Source organism: Corythoichthys intestinalis, chromosome 15 (assembly GCF_030265065.1).
Source record: "Corythoichthys intestinalis isolate RoL2023-P3 chromosome 15, ASM3026506v1, whole genome shotgun sequence".
Taxonomy (NCBI): domain Eukaryota; kingdom Metazoa; phylum Chordata; class Actinopteri; order Syngnathiformes; family Syngnathidae; genus Corythoichthys; species Corythoichthys intestinalis.
The window spans coordinates 16,241,995-16,263,215 of NC_080409.1; the positions used below are offsets into that span (position 1 = coordinate 16,241,995).

The window sequence follows — 21,221 nt, forward strand, 5'->3', positions numbered from 1 at the left end:
TAGTGGAAATATGACTGCCAGCTAAGATCCTCTCAACTGGTAAGTTGCCAAATTGTCTACATTCAATTTTTGGCCGTGAAAGCTGAGACGGGCTGAAATTCACTGATAAATGATGTGAAACATGATGCATTGCACGGTACCAACAGAGTGTAACCACAGTATAATCTACAGCTCCCTTTTTGACAGGACTTATTAAAAGCTCATCCCATGAAAGAAAGCGAGCAAGCAGGCAGTGAGTACGATAAAACAGAAAATCCATAGCAACTTCTTTTACTGCAGAGTAGAAAAACGGTGCAAACAGGCCCTCAGAGCACGCATCTTTTTTTGTCCTCAGCTCTTACTTTGAAAGTCAAGTGCACTAATGTTCTGCAAGCCATGTGCTTTTAACCCAGTTTTCCCCTCGCCTTCCCTCTGTTATACTTTTAGAATTCACAAGTACATATTTTATCAGAGCACAGAAAAGAACTACACATGGTTGGTTTGCTTTAGAAAAAAAGAACCCTCCAAAATTATCTGCAGCCTATTATTAGTGTAATTTATAGGCATAGTCTAAAGGGTTGGATGTTGCTTTCTGCCAGGAAAATAAATGAATATGAGGAAAATAATTCATAATGAAAAATGATCCTTGGAAGAAGTACCAAAGCTGTCCTTCACATTTTAAAATCTATTGTCTCATATATTTTATAAACCTACTGTTTTGAACTCATAGATTTAGTCTTGAAAGTCTATCTAATAATGTATATTTAGTATTTCATACATCGTATGGCGTTTAGCTTTTATTTTGGCACGGCATTATTGTATGTACTGTATTTTGGGGAAAATGACCCCCACTTAAAAGTATCTTTGTAACAACGTTATATACCGTAAGTGCTCTCCATTTACTATTAACCATAGACAGTACAGTCACATTGTAATTTGATACCCATATTTTAAACAAATTACATTCATTTAATCTGTATAGGTTGAACTTTATGACCCATTATGTAACCCTTACAGCTTCAGCAAGCATGTGAATTGAAATGTAAAATATTAAAGAAGTGCTACATATGCAGCTTGCAGGCTTTCATATTAATGGTATGCTGGTTTAAACCCACCATTACCATTACAAGCCTATCTCTTCATCACCATTCAGCCGAGGCTTTAGCAAAGTTGTCATCTCTGGCAGTGACGCTCACGAATCAATCCAGGCCGAAGCCAGTGGTTATTCCATAAAAATGTTATTTCGTGCATTATTAATGATCAGACTTTTTATTAGCAGTCTTTAGTTGAACCAATATTTCACATTGGTTTGTTCAATTGAGTCGACCTTTTGAAATATGGGCCCTTTATTAATGTCTTTCCTAAGAAATTTAAGATTATTATTATTATATATTTTTTTTAATGGAACTCAAACTAGCATTAGAACCTGTACTGAACAAAAGAAACATGTTATTTTTGGCTTTAGCAATGCAAAACTGTCCCGAACCTATTGAAAAATTATAGAAAATTTACAAGAATATTTTTGTAAAAAAGTATATTTTGATAGATGATTTTCAAATGTTGCCATAGTAAGAGACTCGTAAACCCACTTGATGTTTTAAACAAAAACGGAAATAAAATCATTGTCACACTTCTACCCATCCCAAAAGGGGATAGAACTGTTCTAGTTGAAATGCAATGACGAACTTCATAATTTAAGTCTGTTTGGGGAAATCTACAAACGTTGATGTATCCAAACGCCATGTTTTGCATGTATGCCCCAAATCTTTCCTCCTCTCCTAGCACTTTCTGCACGACTTGACCCGAATACATTTTCCTGCTTTGTGCCTCATCTTAGTGCATGGATAAATTATTCAGGAAATGATTGTGGTGAAAAGAGAAGCGAATGTTTCACTCAAGTAATGAGAATGGCACCCTGAAAGACTTTTCTTTCAGGTCACCTAGGATGAGGATAGTACCTTCTTCAGAAATAGCATAGTGCCCCTCCTCACGCCTTGCTTTTATTTTTTTTATACCGCTTCCGCCATCTGCCAACCCTGACCCTGTCATTCCATGGATAATACATTTGACTGAACAGCAGCACAGTTGGTGAAGGCAGTCCCCTCATGTTCTCATGTCACCTAGATTACGTGTAAAGGAGACAGCATGGTGGGGGCTGTAAGGTATCCCAGGCGTACTGAGGTCTCCTCTTCTTACAGTCATTGGATACCACATGTAAGTAAAAAAGAAAAACCTCACACTTAGGCCTGAGCGATACAGTGATCCCGAGCTACTTTGCGCTTCAAACTTTGCGCACTCAGTCCATCTAGGATTTTTTTCAATTAAAAAAAAAAAAAAACCTTCGCAAATTTTCGCGGGAGGGGGTTTAACCGCGGGGAAAAAAAAAGATCACTGTAAATCAATTTTATGAATTCATTAAAAAAAAATTAAAGTAGTTAATTCAAGCTTTTGTTGTTTTGTGACAAAAAATGAAATCCAGCAACTAGTTATTCAACAGTTTCTTCGGATAGTTGTTACTTTGTTTTTGGGTCTTGGTCTTTGATTGCATTACTTTTGTTCAAAATGTATCATTTTCCTTTAATCCTTGGTAGAGCACGTGACTTTTTTTTTTGTTAAATAAAGACAGCATCTAAATGGATTTTGAAATGATTAATTATTTATGAATAAGTAAAATTAGAAATTAATAAATTGGTAATAAAAAAATATAATGAATGAAAACAGAAATATACTCTGGTTATGGACCCCAATAACACGTTCAAGTTTTTTTTTAATTAATATAACTCATTGTCTGTTATTGACAATGATGGACGTCCAACTCATTTAAACTGGGAGGACTAGTTGTGAATGTTCATCTTTCCATGTCACTGACAGTGCTTGAAACCCAATCTCTCTGGAAATGTACTGGATGTCTATTGTCGTCAATGGCAGTCAATGAGTGGCCTATAAAGGGTTAAAAAAAAATTCTTTTTTTTTTTTTTTTTGTAATCACATTTTTATTTAAAAATTCAGAGATTTTATTTTTCTATGCCAAATCGCTCAGCCCGACTCACACGTTCCATGTGCGCAGACACATGCACACACCCTGTCATCAATTCTTTTGCAAAGACAGCCCAATGAGGGAATGGGAGGAGGCAGAGAAGGAAGGGAGTGATAATAAAGAGAGAGAGAGAGCGGGCGGGAGGGAGGCAGTGTGTGAGTGTGTACGTGGGATAAAGCAAGCCGGAGAAGGAGCGGTAGAGGGGGTGGGGATGGAAGGACCTGGATGGGGCCGAGGTATTCTCTCCCTGTGGATGCTGCCTCCTCTCTTCATGACTTTTGTCATTCGTTCTCCAGTCTCCCCTCATCCTCGGGAGCCGGCACAAAGACCCGCAGCAGCAGCACTCAGCCGGGGATGAATCAGCCCTGGCGAAGAGCCTTTGAGATGGTAGTGTGCGCTTGTGCCTGGAGGGAGGAACGCATCAGGCTTTCCCAGGCAAGCGGCAGCCTGCAGTGCTCGCTGGCTTGAGAGCCAGTCCTCTCATGTCCTCGTGTGGGTGCGTGCGTGTGTGTGCATGAGTGCTGTCACAAGCAGTGTGTGCTCGTGTGTATGTGCTCACTTCTGCTTTCAACCCTTCGTGGAGGAGCGTGGCTCCCCCCGTCACTGGACAGCAAGGTAAGAGCATTTTTTTCCCCACACATCCTCCTAACAATGACTTAATTCTCCAGAGCAACCTTATTCCCCTTCCTTGATAGTGAGCTAAAGGAATAGAAAGAAAAAGAATCTCCATTGCATTATTGAAGGATAATGTACACCGTTGTTGGGAGGAGGAGGCGATTTAGAATGTAGAGTAGCCAGGACATGTTGATGGTAAAAAGAGCGAGATGATTCTTATTTGTGATAGGCTGCATCTTCTCACTGTATACTCAAAGATATTGTGTTAAGTCCCCTCTTTCTACCCTCTCCATTTTCTTCGTGGGAAAATTTAAGGTCAAGCTTTTGAATATGGATCACTCTTTTGGAGAATACTATACGAACGGTTCCATCGTCTAGTGATCGTGTGCAACTGATATTTTTCATCAGTATGTGGAATGTAGGACAATACTATTTGGGTTAACATGTTCAATGTACATCTACAGGAACTAAAAATGTAAGAATATTTAGAGCTGAACCTGGTAATAGCTTTCAAGAAGACTTGTCTAGACTCTGAAGGTGATTTTTTTTCAGATGAAGAAAAAAATAATTTTCAATTAATCTTAATTTTTCAATGAGATTTTGGGGCTTCACTAAATTAATCCAAGTGCATTATGCATTGGACTGCACAATCCATGACTAAACTATTGAAATAAAAGATCCCAGTCAGGCAGCTCTAATATGTCGTTTCTGAGCCTTGATGGATTTTTTTCTACACAAAGTATATTTTTCGTCAGTGAACATTGTGGCAACACTTGCTGTTTGGTAAGGACTCGTCATCTTGGGAGGTGAATTGCAATTTGTTTGGATTTGGATGTCCCTCCTTCATCCATCCAATCCATCCATCCATCCATCCATCCATCCATCCATCCATCCATCCATCCATCCATCCATCCATCCATCCATCCATCCATCCATCCATCCATCCATCCATCCATCCATCCATCCATCCATCCATCCATCCATCCATCCATCCATCCATCCATCCATCCATCCATCCATCCTCTATAGCAATCTCCCTGATTTGGCCACCTGACTTTGGTAGGGTTCAAGCTGGACTAGTCATCATCCAATCACAAGGCACAACCATTTACATTAACACCCATGAAGAATATAGTCTTCAATGAACTTACAATGTATGCATTGGAATGTGGGAAGAAGCTGGTGCACTAAGAGAAAATCCACTTAAGCAAAGGGAGAATATGCAAAGTCCAAACAGGTGAAAGCCAAGATTCCAACGCAGTCTCAGTCAGAACAGTGAGACACACTCACAGGCCAGTTTCAGTAATGTGCCGGCTGCTTAATCATTTTCCTAACAACACACAACGCAAACACAAAAAGCAGATGCAACATGTGCACCCTGAGGGCACCGACAGGAGGTATTAGATGCCTCACACACACAAGGGATGACAGAACATACGTGTAAGTGTGATTGTTGTGTGCTCCCATGATTCTACGCTCGCTGTCACGAACGCTCGCGTTATTGTTATATTATTTGTCAGCCCTTGGAGGGAAACGTGCGCATTAGCAGCTTAACGTAACCGGCAGCCATGAGACATCAAGCACTCAAGGATTAAAACAGGCAGTCCAAATTAGGACAGCGTGCTGTGAGTCTCCTGACTGGGTTGAAAAAGCGCCCGTGCTGGGTTACTGTGGAAGGCGGTGGAGTCAGAGCGCACTGATACTGTAAAAGAGCTTGAACTTGTGTTTTCTCTCATGGGCCCAGATTGAGAAATATAAATCAAAGCCTTCATAAGCACATGCTGCCTGCTGCATCAAAAAATTAGACCCAAGAGAAACGATAGGTACTGGTACCATGCCAAGTGGGTGTTTCATTAGTATTAATTTACATTTTCCTACACTCTGCTAACTGGATAAATAATACACATATTTCTTAACCCCTACAGACAATCTTATTCAAAGGCGTACCACTTGTGCATCGAGTGTTTATGTCTACCATTCTACAAAGGGCTGGCGAGAGATCGATTCCAGCCTTTTTGACCCATTATGGCAACCATACCTCTGCTTGTGTCAGGCCTATGTATCAAGCTGTAAAGTGGTACCTCGACATACGAACGCCTCGAGATACGATCCTTTCGACATCCGACCTAAAATTTGACTTGTCATTTGTTCCAACATATGATGACATGCTGAAAATACGATGATTTACAACAGCGTCACAATTTCATATTTTTCCCGCAAGACGGCAGCACGGCGGATTTTCTTATGAGAGAAATCAACAAGGGTCCTAAGAAGGCTAGTGCAAGTGGTGAAAAAAAGGTAACGCTTACCACTGAAATTAAGATGGAAATGATCGAATATGTCTCCGATCTCGACGGTGTTCCTCTGACCGCCGTTCGCCAGTCTTTATAAGTTAAGGTGATAATTATTACTGTTGTAACATCGGCAAGGAAGTTGCCAGCTTCGTCAGGTTTTTAATCATTTATTTCAGAACTTATGCAACACAACACGGCTAATGACCGCTCTAGCCGACGGCAACTACTCTAACATGAAAAGAGAAAGTAAAAACTCTTCGGCCCCTCTCTCACTCTGTTGTCAGTCACACGGTGCCTTAACAACATAGGTCTATACTTTTACTTAAGTAAAAAAAAAAAAAAAAGAGAACTTCATTTACCAGAGGTTCAGGAACAGCATGCGAAACACAACCGCCACATTAGAACCCGATTCGTTAGATTATTATTATTATTATATTATTATTATTATTCCGATTTGTATTTATAATTCTTTTTTTTTTTTTTTTCTTTCGCTATGTGTAATTGCTATTTGTAATTGTACCTGCAGTATTTATGAAGGATTTAGCGTAGGTTTTTGGGCTGTGGAACTAATAAATCAAATTATTATGTATTCTTATGGGAAAATCCCGCTCGACATACGACCATTTCGACTTGCAACCCAGGTCCTGGAACGAATTCAATTTGTATGTAGAGGTACCACTGTATTATATTTATTTGTAACATACATAACTCAAAGGGGTAATGGTATTTTACTATGAAATTTGTTTGTTTACATTCTGCCTCAGGACTTTGAAAATGCTCAGTTTACATCATCACTTTTATCAGAGTGGATGGAACAGATTACGTGTACGTTAATGTCCATGCTTCGGCCGCAGGCCACAACAAACTTGTCTGTTTTGTCTATTTTCTCATCGAGCGTAACCGGGGCGATATGTCCGGTGACAGAATGATGTATGAAGTCACTTGATGCAATTGTCCTCAAATCCCCTTTTCAGTCATGGCTTGTTTACTTGCGGGTAGAAAGTGCTCAAAATGACAGAAAAGAGAGGTTACGGCGTGCGCACATGGGAGGCTATATCGTGTGATTTAATGAGACAGAAAAGCATGACATGTGGGTGATTTGTAAAGACACAGACTGCTCCATTCTTTCAGCATGTTTAATTCTTCTCCTTTATGTCAGCTCCTTCCATCCCTCCTCTGTGCTTGCTCATCCCTCTCCTCCTTCAGCTGTCACTACATCTGAGTGTCCAGATTCTTCTTTTCTTCCCTTTTTAACTTTGCTTCACTCATTCTTTTTAACTCCTGTCAATACCTTCACGGCATAAGAGTGCACTTTGAAGACAGGGCATATGAGTTTTCAGGTGTTCTTTTATGTTTAAATGAAGTCCAACTTCATTTGAGACAATTTTATGCTTCCAACTTTATGAGGACAATTTGCGATTATTCCACTTAACTGTTTTAGCATTGCAAATTAGCAGTCATCAAGTTGAAACTAGATTAATTTGTAGACGAAGAATTTGAGAGGATTGACCTTAAAACGACACATTTGGAATGAACTAGAACTGTGTATTTGAAAAATCCTCCTTTTGGTCGAAAAGACACACGCCAGTATCTGCAAGAAAGTCTGACTACAAGACTGGAAGATTGTTAGGTTCTGTTTTTTCATCTTTAAAATATGTGTCCAGTTCCAATGTGTCATGGCTTTTGAGTCATGGTGCATTGCTGTGACTAATGTGACATTAAAAAAAAAATAACACACACACACAAACAACAACAAGCAACCAAATATATGTCAACATGAATGAGATCAGGAAAACGTAGGTCATCTTGAGACTGAAATATGAATAGTAGAGATGCACCGAAATGAAAATTCTTGGCTGAAAACGAAAACTGAATATGAGAAAAGAAACTTAAGGATGAAAGCCAAAAGCTGGAATCAATTATAATTGAAATATTTCTGTATATTTTTAGATTTGTATATGGCGGAAAACACAGACAAGACTGAAAAAGCAGTTTCTGCTGTTGCACTCCTCTTTAAAAGAAACTGCTGTGTATTAAGCCCAAACAACTGTTGTGTTTGATAGAACAATATGTCTATATGCTGCCATAGCAGATCCATGGCGCATTAAGCCCCCAAACTATTTTTAATTTGCCCGTTTTTCCCTGGAAACCCCTGTTTACAGATGGCGCGCAACCGTTTTTGTTTCAACCTAGCCATAAAACGAAGGTAATTTATTATATTTATTATTCAAAATGTCTGTCATTCTTAGCTTAGAATCATTAATTGATGTTTAATATTTAATTCAAAAACAAAAAACGACTTAAAAAAATTATTCACTCGCAGATTTTAAACTTTTAAACAAATTACGTCATAATGAAAAAATTGGCGTCTGTAAAAAAGTCACAAATATATACCTCATAACTATCGCTTAATTGTATTTTTTTCGTTTCTGTCACATTTTCCCCAATATGTCAGATGATAAATAATTGATCCAAACAAAGAAAAATTGAAAAAAAGCATTTAAAAGGGTAAATAAATGAAAAAGAACATCTCGACCACTCCTTGATGTCTGCGATTTCTGCATCACGACCCTTGTTATATTACCATGTATCGCCCATAAAATCCCCCAAAAATCCGCCTGTAGCCATCCACATCTGTGTCTTGACACTCGATGATACATGCTACATGGAGTTTTTGGATCAAAACAAGGTAACTACGCGATAATATCTTGTTAAAATCATGGCGTCTTTAATTCTGCTCTCACGTGCTCTCGCCTCCAGTTAGGGTTTTGCTGTTTAAATTTGTATTTTTTTTTTAAATGCCCTCCAGTTAAAAACATTTCTTCCCCCAGAAAATAAAGATTTTAAACTTTCCAATCACACATGCAGAAGGACAATTTTGAAATTTGGTCAAATTGGGGGTCTCAGAGCGGAACTTCAAGTCACCTGAGTGTTTTCCGCCATATATATGTATATATATATATATGTATATTAGGGCTGTTAAGTTTAACGCGTTAATGAGTGGTAATTCATTTTTTTTAGTTTATCACGTTAAAATACTTAACACATTTAACGCATGCGCGGAATGACCCACTAATGCATTGCCGCAAACAGACTACAATGGCGCCGATTTTTGTCCATTGAGAGCTAAGAGGCAGAGAAAAGCGAGTGGACACAGGCATTCATTGGGGCTGCGCCATTTATTGGTATAAGCTTTGGCAACTCTTTCACAACAATCATAACTATTGTGGCGAGCGGCATGTGGAAGAACGTCAGGAGATGACCTTTGTCTTAACACGCTTCTTTAAACACAACGCAGAACATATACCATTTGCAGCCACCACTGACAGTCATGGTTGCCCATATTCCCATCATGCATTTGGGCGGACAGTTAAGTCGCTACAGTATCATTTACTGAAAGCCCAACAAAAATACTATTCCTATCACTCAAAAAAACAATAATGATCACAAAAAGAAAAGCGCTCAAAGCAAAGAGAACTAGCATTCCCAATCAAAATAGCTATGCAAAATACACATAAAACTTACTCAGACTTTGGTCAAACTCTATTCAAACATATCGTTTGGATCAACAAATACACTAGATGGCAATATTTAGTCACAATATACAAACTAACAGAGGTCTCGTACGTTGTGAAGTCAACACTCAAATGAACGTAAGGTACAATGAACCAGGAAACTATGGCGTCAGTCGAGGGGCAAAACGCACCAGAAAAAGTTGGCTAGATCTCTAATTAATTTAAACCTAACCCTTGACATCTTGTGGTGTATTTCAATCACTACCTTACGTAGTTAAAGACACTGTGGAAGAATGGCTGTGACATCACCACTCGGCGACGTCAACAATGGCGAGCTACTAGTTTATTTTTTGATTGATAATTTTACAAATTTTATTAAAATAATTATAATATAAAATGACTATAACTTGTACTCATATTTATCTTTTAAGAACTACAAGTCTTTCTATCCGTGGATCCCTTTAATAGAAAGAATGTTAATAATGTTAATGCCATCTTGTGGATTTATTGTTGTAATAAACAAGTACAGTACTTATGTACAGTATGTTGAATGTATATAGCCGTCTTGTTTTATCTTTCCATTCCAACAATAATTTACAGAAAAATATGGCATATTTTAGTGATGGTTTGAATTGCGATTAATTACGATTAATTACTTTTTTAAGCTGTAATTCACTCGATTAAAAATTGTAATCGTTTGACAGCCCTAAAATATATATATATATATATATATATATATATATATATATATACACACATATATATATACAGTGCCTTGCAAAAGTATTCGGCCCCCTTGAATCTTGCAACCTTTCGCCACATTTCAGGCTTCAAACATAAAGATATGAAATTTAACTTTTTTGTCAAGAACCAACAACAAGTGGGACACAATCGTGAAGTGGAACAACATTTATTGGATAATTTCAACTTTTTTAACAAATAAAAAACTGAAAAGTGGGGCGTGCAATATTATTCGGCCCCTTTACTTTCAGTGCAGCAAACTCACTCCAGAAGTTCAGTGAGGATCTCTGAATGATCCAGTGTTGTCCTAAATGACCGATGATGATAAATAGAGTCCACCTGTGTGTAATCAAGTCTCCGTATAAATGCACCTGCTCTGTGATAGTCTCAGGGTTCTGTTTAAAGTGCAGAGAGCATTATGAAAACCAAGGAACACACCAGGCAGGTCCGAGATACTGTTGTGGAGAAGTTTAAAGCCGGATTTGGATACAAAAAGATTTCCCAAGCTTTAAACATCTCAAGGAGCACTGTGCAAGCCATCATATTGAAATGGAAGGAGCATCAGACCACTGCAAATCTACCAAGACCCGGCCGTCCTTCCAAACTTTCTTCTCAAACAAGGAGAAAACTGATCAGAGAGGCAGCCAAGAGGCCTATGATCACTCTGGATGAACTGCAGAGATCTACAGCTGAGGTGGGAGAGTCTGTCCATAGGACAACAATCAGTCGTACACTGCACAAATCTGGCCTTTATGGAAGAGTGGCAAGAAGAAAGCCATTTCTCAAAGATATCCATAAAAAGTCTCGTTTAAAGTTTGCCACAAGCCACCTGGGAGACACACCAAACATGTGGAAGAAGGTGCTCTGGTCAGATGAAACCAAAATTGAACTTTTTGGCCACAATGCAAAACGATATGTTTGGCGTAAAAGCAACACAGCTCATCACCCTGAACACACCATCCCCACTGTCAAACATGGTGGTGGCAGCATCATGGTTTGGGCCTGCTTTTCTTCTATATATATATATATATATATATATATATATATATATATATATATATATATATACATATATATATATATATATATATATATATATATATATATATATATATATATATATATATATATATATATATATATATATTCATATTAAAAAAACAAAATTGAACTAATGATGCATTTATTTATTTATTTTAGACTTCTTACTGCTAAGTAAGAACTGCAAAAAATATTCATCCGACATTAAATTTGGTACTGATTCCAACAACGCACAACATAAAAAAGTAACTTGACTGACTATACATTAAATAATAATGTACATGTACACTATATTACCTGCAGAAAACTCTCATCTCTCATCACTGGCTAGGTTGCATTTGCGTTTGGTGGTAGTTGAAGGGATCCTTTTGAAACAACCCTGTAGTTGGGCGTGCACTCGAATCAACGTGAGAAAACAAAGGTTGTCCACATACGAGAGCAAAACAAAAGCTTGACGAAGCCCCCTTTTTGAGTAGGGTCTGTCTGTGGCTTGCAGAACAGGGGCGCAATTTGAATGAAGGCGTAGGTTGCAAATTATTTTCAAGTCACGCCTTCATCCTAACCTCAGCCATGCCTCCGTCTCACTAGTTCCGTCCCTGCCGTCTGTCTTTCAGTCATCAGACAAATACACTTGCCGCTTTTAGATAGTCAAAGGGGGCAAGAAGAGAGAAGATCTACTGGTAGGAAGTGAATGTTGCAGGTGCTGTTCCACTGTAAGTGTGAATAGCTACACTGAGCCGACATACCCTCATTCACCAAACATGTTACAAGAGATTGGTGCACGCTACCAAGTTACTGTACAGTGATCCCTCGTTACTTCACGCTTCAAACTTTGCGCCCTCTGTCCATCGCGTTTTTTTTTTCAATTAAAAAAAAAATGCAGATGAGGTGTCCCTAGCTGATAGCTTAGTCTTGCTCCCTCCCTCCCTGCTTATTAAATTTAACGTTGTTGACAGATGTTTGTGTTTGATCTTGCCAGAGTCACGGGCTTCAAAAGCAACGCTTGTGTCAATCATCATTCAACTTGTTAAACAGTTGCTGTGGCAACTCATTGTGTCTCAGTGAGAGGATTTGAGTAGACTCACTCGATGAAGTGCTTTCTTGGAACAGACAGGGTCTGTGTGCGCATTGCGTGGGCGGAGTATAACGAAGCGCGCGCTGGAATTAACGTGTGTGTGTGTGTGGTGACGTTCGAGGCAGCCGGACGTGTTGTGTTCGCGGCAATAAACGCCAAATGTTAAAAGTGATCCTGAGCAGTTTGTAATTTCCACATGTCACTCCCAGAATCACAGCTAAGAGAGGTAACAGAAGCATTTAATAAAGCCAAGCATGTTTCCACTACATTACAATACTTTACTGCTGTTTAAAAGATAATTAGGTGGGACGGTAACATGTTTAAAACTTATCATAATTATTACATTTGAAGTGCTTAAAAACCATTTATTAATATATATACTAGTATATACATGTATTACATTTTTTTAATGGTACTTTGGGAAAAAAAAGTGGAAAAACATGTCATGTTGAGCCCCCCTCCCCCCCAAAACAATTCTTCTATAATAGAAGCCTGCATTGTAGTGTCCGTCACGTCCAGTGCTTGCGTTGCTGTCACATGCTATCAGTGTAAAAACGAGGGATCACTGCATTTGCTTACATCAACGCAATTTCAGTTTTGTTATGAATCGCTTTTTTCACCAAAATAGCATTGCGGACCACATTTTTTTAGTCACATTTCAGCAGAAAAATTTTGCTGCCTATAATAGACTTTCATTTATGATGATCAGCCCTCGCAATTTAGTTCTGCAATTTGCATGCTTTCCTAATCCTCATTTTTCCATAACCTGTATTTTGAAATCAGTCCATGAATGTCAGTGCACTTGCCCTTGTGTTCACTCCATAGTGTGTCCTTGTCTTTTAATGAAGCTTTATCGCAGGTACAGATTAATCATTGGAATGAGCATGGAGTGAAATACAGACTGAATCTGCTTAAATCTAGACATGAATTTATTTCTCCCTGGTAAATTTCACTTTCAAATTTCACCAAGCTTTTGAGTAACCTGCTTTAATAAAACCTTGGAAGGCCATCACTGTACTTGCACAATATGATGACATCACAGAAGTAGCAGTTGCGTGCCTTTACCAAAGATTTCTCATATTTTAAACATGATTTTGTATGTGACGTATCAGTGTGAATTATGCATGCATGCTTACTTCATGTCATTGAGCGCTGCGTATTACGACATTTGCCATCTTCTATTGACTATCCCTCCAATGTTTACAGAGGTGACTTCAAAGATAAAACATCAGGCGTCGACTTCTATAATAAACGCCTGCATTGTACTGTCCGGTCACGTCCAGTGCTTGCGTTGCTCTCTGATGCTATCAGTGTATGTTGGTTTGTGTGTGCCTTCCACAATGCACAAGGTAGTGATGACCAACCGAAGCCCTTCTCACGCCCATCCACCCTCTGCTTTTCCCTCATGAGAGAGCGACTCTCATTATAAGCAAAGGGCAAAACGGTCATCATAATGAAGTTGATAGAGGAGCAATCTTTAAGCTCTAGCCACCGCACTGCAGTGTCCAAAAAACAAACAAGACCATGATGCAATTCATCCCACGACAAGATTTTGTAATTCATTATAGCTGGATTATCTTTAGACTGTACGTGCGTTGACAAACACAAAAAAAGAGGATTACCTCATCTCCACCACTTCCCACCCTCACCTCACTAGTTGACATGAATCATGCACCAAATAAACACTGCTGCTGCAGAGGGTCCTAAATTAGATCAGTGAAGGACTGCAACATGCACTGTACTAATCCTGCTGCATCGTCACCTGCATGTGCACTCACCACATTTATGCATGCACGTCAAGAAAAATGAGAGAGGCAGAAATCAGGGCAAATAGTACGAAGGGGAAAAATCGTTTACCACAGCTCAGAGTACTAACATCCAGCAAATCCAATAGCTCTTATCTCCCGATCCCCTCCCATTCATACAACTATGGCTTGGGGTGATTTGAACATGACCGGACAGAAAACAGGCCCTGTACTCCATAGTGTTGGATGGGAGAAACATATGGATTTCCTGCCAGCGATTTTCTCTTTGACTGCCTGTTGAGGGAACCATCTGACTGAGGTTAGCTTCATGATTGGGCCTATATTTCCAATTTATTTATTTGTGCGTTGTATCTTCTAAAGTGGTCACGATTTTCATGCTTCAATTTCAATTTGTTGTGTTCCACTCAGTCTATGCAACATCTCCTTAACCCTGCATCTTACTTTTCTGTGGCCGCACAGATTGAAATGCCCAATGGAGCTCAATTCCAAAATGACCTCATCCTTCTCGGCAGTCACTGTCCAAGTTTTGCCTCAGCACTTTGATAGATTCAAGATAAGTCACTCAGGCATTGGGTCATTTCCCAACAGTTTAGGGAGGCTATGTGACAAGGAAGCATGATTTTTGCACAGTGCAAGTGGAGCTCTGCGCATATATAACACTCGAATTAAATAGTATACCGTTTTAAAGGGCTCCAAAAATAGACTTGTAGTTCTTAAAAGTTAAACATTATTATGAGTTCAAATAACTTTCTATTGAAACCCCTCCTGAAGTTTTCGTTTTTATGCCATTTGTAAAATTAGTTTAACTAATAGGTCGCCATTGTTGTTAATGTCGCAAGGCGGTGACGTCACATGGTTACGCTGCCGGGCTACCATAGTATCACTCTAGCTCCGTAAACGTGTCATGTGTTCTACCATTTCAATTTGAACAATAGAGGAACATTAATGAGCATGAGAATACTGACGATATTTTACAAAACGAGCAGAAAAAGCGAAATGAACAGGAAAGACGGGATGAGACGAGACGAGAGTTGGGGGGAAAAAAACAAAAACAAAACAGTGTTCCGTCTAAATGTGTTACACCAGCGAAACATCCTACAAGAGGCGAATTTGATACCCAAAGTACTACCGTGTGCTTTCAGCTTGTTTTGTTTAGATGCACTCAGACAGAACGTACTAATGGTGCCTTAAGAAAACACTTAAACGTAGTAAAATCAAATAAGGGTGGTTTAAATATGCTACGTGACTAATGTGGTCAATAGATCAACAATCTGCTTTAAAGCTACCACAAGAAAACAGAATCCTTAAAAAGGAAACACATGCAAAAAGTATTTTGAGGTAATGAAAAGGTAATAAAAGACTCAATAAAAACACTTTCACAAACTATCATTTTCACACAAAAGGTAACAGTGGCTGTCAGACATCATTTTAATTTTTTACAGGTCATTAATTGTCAGACTGAAGCATCACGGCAAAACGACACACTGAAAAATAAGTAAAAATATCAAAATGGCTTACCTTTTCGTCCTCTGTAGTACCGTGGCCCCCAACAAAATGTTATCTGCATATGAAATGTGAATGGCTTCACCTTGCTGGGGTTAAACTGGTCTTTTGGACGTCCGCGCAAGTTGATCCATCGATGAATCCAGTTTTCATTGATCCACTGATTGATCCAGTTTTTGGTTTTGGGAAACGTATGAAGAAAACATCCTTCATACGTCGTAATGTCTAGAGTCGTTTCTACAAGTTCCATAGCAGCAGTGTTTAATCGGCATATTCTTTTTTGAAAGATTACCGGAGAAAACAAACAGAAATAACATGGATTGTATGCGAAGGCCTGTCTATAATGTTCCACATAATGTCCCGCATTACGATGGCGACGCCACAGTCTAAAAATAGCATTTATGCGGTATGCTATTCATTTTAACTGGTAGCTGGTAACTGGTTTGAAAGCTCATGACTGTGTGCCATTGATGGCATCTAGCCGTTCAATTCAATTTGACGGGGAGGGGCGAATGAACGTTTCATTCACCCCCATCCAGTCAAAATGAACTGGACGTCTAGCACAGTCAATGGCAGCCAATGAGGTAACATAGACATTATTCTAGTGGAAATTTTTTGGTCTTGTGGTTCCGTTTTAAATCAGTGACATCTTTTTAAAACAATATATTAATGCTTGGCGGGAACATTTCGATCAACTACTGGGCTACAAAGTATATATCACCATATTAATATATTGTCACCTCCCTTGTATATACTGTGGGTGTGCGTGTGTTCCGATTTGCTGAGAATATTGAAATGGTTACGTTCTATTCCCTGCAGACAGGGTTGGTGGGCCAAATTCACGCATATGTTCTGTATACTTTTAAGTGATGTATTAAAGTACTCGACAATGCACTTGTCCTATTTATATTGGTATCATCTGGCTATTGCTGACAGAGTGAGAGTGTAACAGTTTGCATTTCACCCATGAGCAAATATTGATCGATCTGTTTGTAAAAGGATACATGGGCATTATCTGCAAATGTTGGCTCAGGCAGTGTCAACATCTGCATGTTGAACAGCTATCCAAGCAGATATGGACTATGCATTCACAAGTATAAAGAAGATCATAATCTCGTGTTTTGTTGCTTCTTTTCTTGGGCCCTTGTTCAAAAAGCAGTAAGTGGTTAAAAGCCTTTCTTAAAGCTGAATAGCAGATTCACTGAGAGCCTGAGAGTCAAATGCACGTCAAGGAAGTACAACTTGAAATTAAAACAAAAATATTACAATAAATATATATGCCACCAAGCATGCCCGCACACAAATTAATTTAGCAAATATCTACTTTAAATATTTTTTACGCTAATTCTGATTTATCTACAGTGGGGCAAATAAGTATTTAGTCATCCACCAATTGTGCAAGTTATCCTACTTGAAAAGATTAGAGAGGCCTGTAATTGTCAACATGGGTAAACCTCAACCATGAGAGACAGAATGTGGAAAAAAACCCAGAAAATCACATTGTTTGATTTTTAAAGAATTTATTTCCAAATTAGAGTGGAAAATAAGTATTTGGTCACCTACAAACAAGCAAGATTTCTGGCTGTCAAAGAGGTCTAACTTCTTCTAACGAGGTCTAACGAGGCTCCACTCGTTACCTGTATTAATGGCACCTGTTTTAAGTCATTATCTGGATAAAAGACACCTGTCCACAATCTCAGTCAGTCACACTCCAAACTCCACTATGGCCAAGACCAAAGAGCTGTCGAAGGACAACAGAGACAAAATTGTAGACCTGCACCAGGCTGGGAAGACTGAATCTGCAATAGGTAAAACGCTTGGTGTAAAGAAATCAACTGTGGGAGCAATTATTAGAAAATGGAAGACATACAAGACCACTGATAATCTCCCTCGATCTGGGGCTCCATGCAAAATCTCACCCTGTGGCGTCAAAATGATAAGAACGGTGAGCAAAAATCCCAGAACCACATGGGGGGACCTAGTGAATGACCTACAGAGCGCTGGGACCACAGTAACAAAGGCTACTATCAGTAACACAATGCGCCGCCAGGGTCTCAAATCCTGCACTGCCAGACGTGTCCCCCTGCTGAAGAAAGTAAACGTCCAGGCCCGTCTGCTGTTCGCTAGAGAGCATTTGGATGATCCAGAAGAGGACTGGGAAAATGTGTTATGGTTAGATGAAACTAAAATAGAGCTTTTTGGTAGAAACACAGGTTGTCGTGTTTGGAGGAGAAAGAATACTGAATTGCATCCAAAGAACACCATACCCACTGTGAAGCATGGGAGTGGAAACATCATGCTTTGGGGCTGTTTTTCTGCAAAGGGACCAGGACGACTGATCTGTGTAAAAGAAAGAATGAATAGGGCCATGTATCGAGAGATTTTGAGTGAAAATCTCCTTCCATCAGGAAGGGCATTGAAGATGAGACGTGGCTGGGTCTATCAGCATGACAATGATCCCAAACACACAGCCAGGGCAACAAAGGATTGGCTTCGTAAGCATTTCAAGGTCCTGGAGTGGCCTAGCCAGTCTCCAGATCTCAACCCCATAAAAAATCTGTGGAGGGAGTTGAAAGTCCATGTTGCCCAACGACAGCCCCAAAACATCACTGCTCTAGAGGAGATCTGCATGGAGGAATGGGCCAAAATACCAGCAACAGTGTGTGAAAAGCTTGTGAAGAGTTACAGAAAATGTTTGGCCTCCGTTATTGCCAACAAACGGTACATAACAAAGTATTGAGATGAACTTTTGGTATTGACCAAATACTTATTTTCCACCACGACTTGCAAATAAATTCTTTAAAAATCAAACAATGTGATTTTCAGTTGTTGTTTTTTCCCCCCACATTCTGTCTGTCATGGTTGAGGTTTACCCATGCTGACAATTACAGGCTTCTCTAATATTTTCAAGTGGGAGAACTTGCACAATTAGTGGTTGACTCAATACTTATTTGCCCCACTGTATATCGGGGATGTGGAATAAGAACCTTGGAGAATAATACCCACCGCTATCAACTGAAATTAATGTCACAGCTACTCTCGTAACTTTGCGAATGTTACATAGAACTAAAAAATAAAACAAAAAACAAACAAAAAAAGGGTTGGAAGACTACCTTTGTATGAGGTGGATTCATAACATGATGGTTTGAACTTGAAATCTTCAAATGTTGTCCATTTGTAGGTTTAGTTCTGCTTTAAACAAACTGTTCAGTTGGAAATATTTTTAATAGATGCTGGCCTGTCCTATTGTTTTTGTACTTTTAAGTTCCTGGCTGGGTAAATTACAGTTACTGTACAAGACATCACAAACCGGCTGAAATTTGATCGAACATAATAATTAATAATATTGATGGCACCGTTGATGAGCGGTTAGCACGTCTGCCTCACAGTTCAAGAGTTAAATTCCATGCTGTTGTCTTCCTGTGTGGAGTTTGCATGTTCTCCATGTGCCTGTGAGGGTTTTCTACTCAGTCTTCCTCCCACATTCCCACGTCCCAAAATATGCATGGTAGGACACTCGAAATTCTCCATAGGCGTGATTGTGAGTGTGAAAGTTTGTTCGTCTGTATGTTCCCTGAGATTGGCTGGCAACCAGTTCATGGTGTAACCTGCCTCCTGCCTACTGTTAGCTTAGCCCGTAGACCCTTGTGAAGGAGGAAAAGCGGGACAGAAAATGAATGAATGAATAATAATCATCATCGTCCTCATAATGAAATGGGGAATACAGTACATTAAAAGAATTTCTTGGAAGAAATACTTGAGGTATTATTATTATTAGAGTTATGTGGCTTCTGACAGTGCTTAGGTGGTTCAGAAAAGTCCTTCCTCCATTAGACCATTTAGATCTAACTTGGCCCTAACACTCCAGCCTATCGGGGGACTTTACAGCATAATGTTCTTGTCAGGCAGAATTCAAGGCCTTTCCAGCACCACATTGTGTGCATAGGGAGAGAAAACAGCCATACTCTTATGCATCACTTAGCATATTAGCCTCGTGATTGAATTATCATTGGAGGGTGACATGTCCCTTCAAGCTGAGCACCCCCTCATCCTGCTATAATCCGCCCTTTTTTCCGCAAGGAGGACTGAGCTGATATGACCAGCGCAATCATGTTTTACCCCGCAGTGATGGGCATCATAACAGGCGCCGTTGTTGCCGATTAAAGGCATGCTGGTCTGAGGGCGGAGGTGAAGAGAGGTGAGGCGGTTGACGGGATCGTTTTGGATGACGGCAAAACTCCTCTCAAAGAGCAGATCTTTGAGTTCGGGTATCTTTTTGGCCTTGAACAGGATGTTCTTCATCCCTGTGACACGAAATGCTTAATCACGATTTCTTACTGCTTATAGCTACTTGGACACACAGAATGGTAGAACCGAATGCCTTTTGAATGATATGTTACTAAAATAATGATTAGATGGAATAAAGGTGATACAGTAAACTCAAGGTTATGTGTTCACCTTAAACATGGTCATGTATTCAAGGATTAAATGCAACCCTCAATGCAATCATGGGCACATGCGCCATTAATCAGGACAGGATATTAAAGGGTTATAATGGGGTTATGAAGGATATCCTGCCATAGAATGTTTGTGTGCGTGAGTTTGTGTCTGTGTGTGCATTTCATTTCAGTGCTAATGCACTGAAAGCCTGTGGGCGCATGCCAGCCCAGCGACACGCTCATCAGCAAAAGGGCACAGAGAATGAATAAGCCTTAATTGACCACACATCCTTCATTACACATCTGCTTACAAATGCTTCTATTCTCCTTGGTGCCCTTCTGAGAACACCCTCAATATAGTTGCACAATTTGTAGTGGTTGATGAAGCAGCAAACACTTATGCTCACACTCACATGTTAAGATTATTGTTCATTTACTATTTTAGTTGTGAGAACAAACTTTCATTTACCTCTCCCAGTCAAAATGGATTGGGTATCTAGCGCTGTTAATGGCACTGAATTAAGAGCTTTCACATCCAGTCTTCCTGGTTTAAATGAATTGGACAACTATCACCCTCAATAGGATGCTATTATTTAAATACTATGGAAATAAATAAAAAAAAAAAACTTAGAGTGTTACCTGGGGCCATAACCAGTGTGTGTTTCTGTTTCTAATTTTTTAAATTTCATTAATTCATTTTTTTTTTTTTTAATTAAGAATGTATGAACCTATACTTGTAATTATTATAAAAATATTTAAAAAATAAAATAACGTTAAAACATTGGGGGGAAAAAAACTGCTAATATTTAAGTTTTTTTAAGGGTACTTTCACAAAAGGATCAGGTTCCGGTTGGGAAGCTAAATAACACCAACACTTGCAAAAGACTTGAAAAGGTTCAATATTCACACTGCACATAAACCGAACCTTCTGAGTAGCATCACATGGATGAACGGCGCACCCACTGATTGGACAATTTTAGAAAACAAAATAGCAGGGTGCGCTTAAAGGGCTCCGAGACCCATGATTTTTAAGAAAACCAAAGTCCTTTTGTGTTTGGTTGATTTCAGATGCGTATTCACATTTACAAAACTAAGCAGTCTATATGAGAAAGAACTCTGGTCCGTTTAAACAGGACCAAACAGTGTTATTGTGAAAGCGGCCTTAAAAGACCGACAATCTCGAGAACGGTCCGGCTGCGGCCCACAGTTCAAGCCA

The 21,221-nt window shown here is 39.3% G+C and overlaps 1 protein-coding gene across 2 annotated transcripts in view; it reads left to right on the forward strand.

Annotated features, from left to right (window-relative positions):
• The first annotated feature begins 3,192 nt into the window (after positions 1-3,192).
• Positions 3,193-21,221, forward strand: part of LOC130931117 (serine/threonine-protein kinase PAK 6) — a 50,047-nt gene continuing 32,018 nt past the window's right edge. For both annotated transcript variants that reach the window (XM_057859630.1, XM_057859628.1), the window contains exon 1: positions 3,193-3,631. The gene's annotated coding sequence lies outside the window, so the exon portion shown is untranslated. The remainder of the gene's footprint in view (positions 3,632-21,221) is intronic.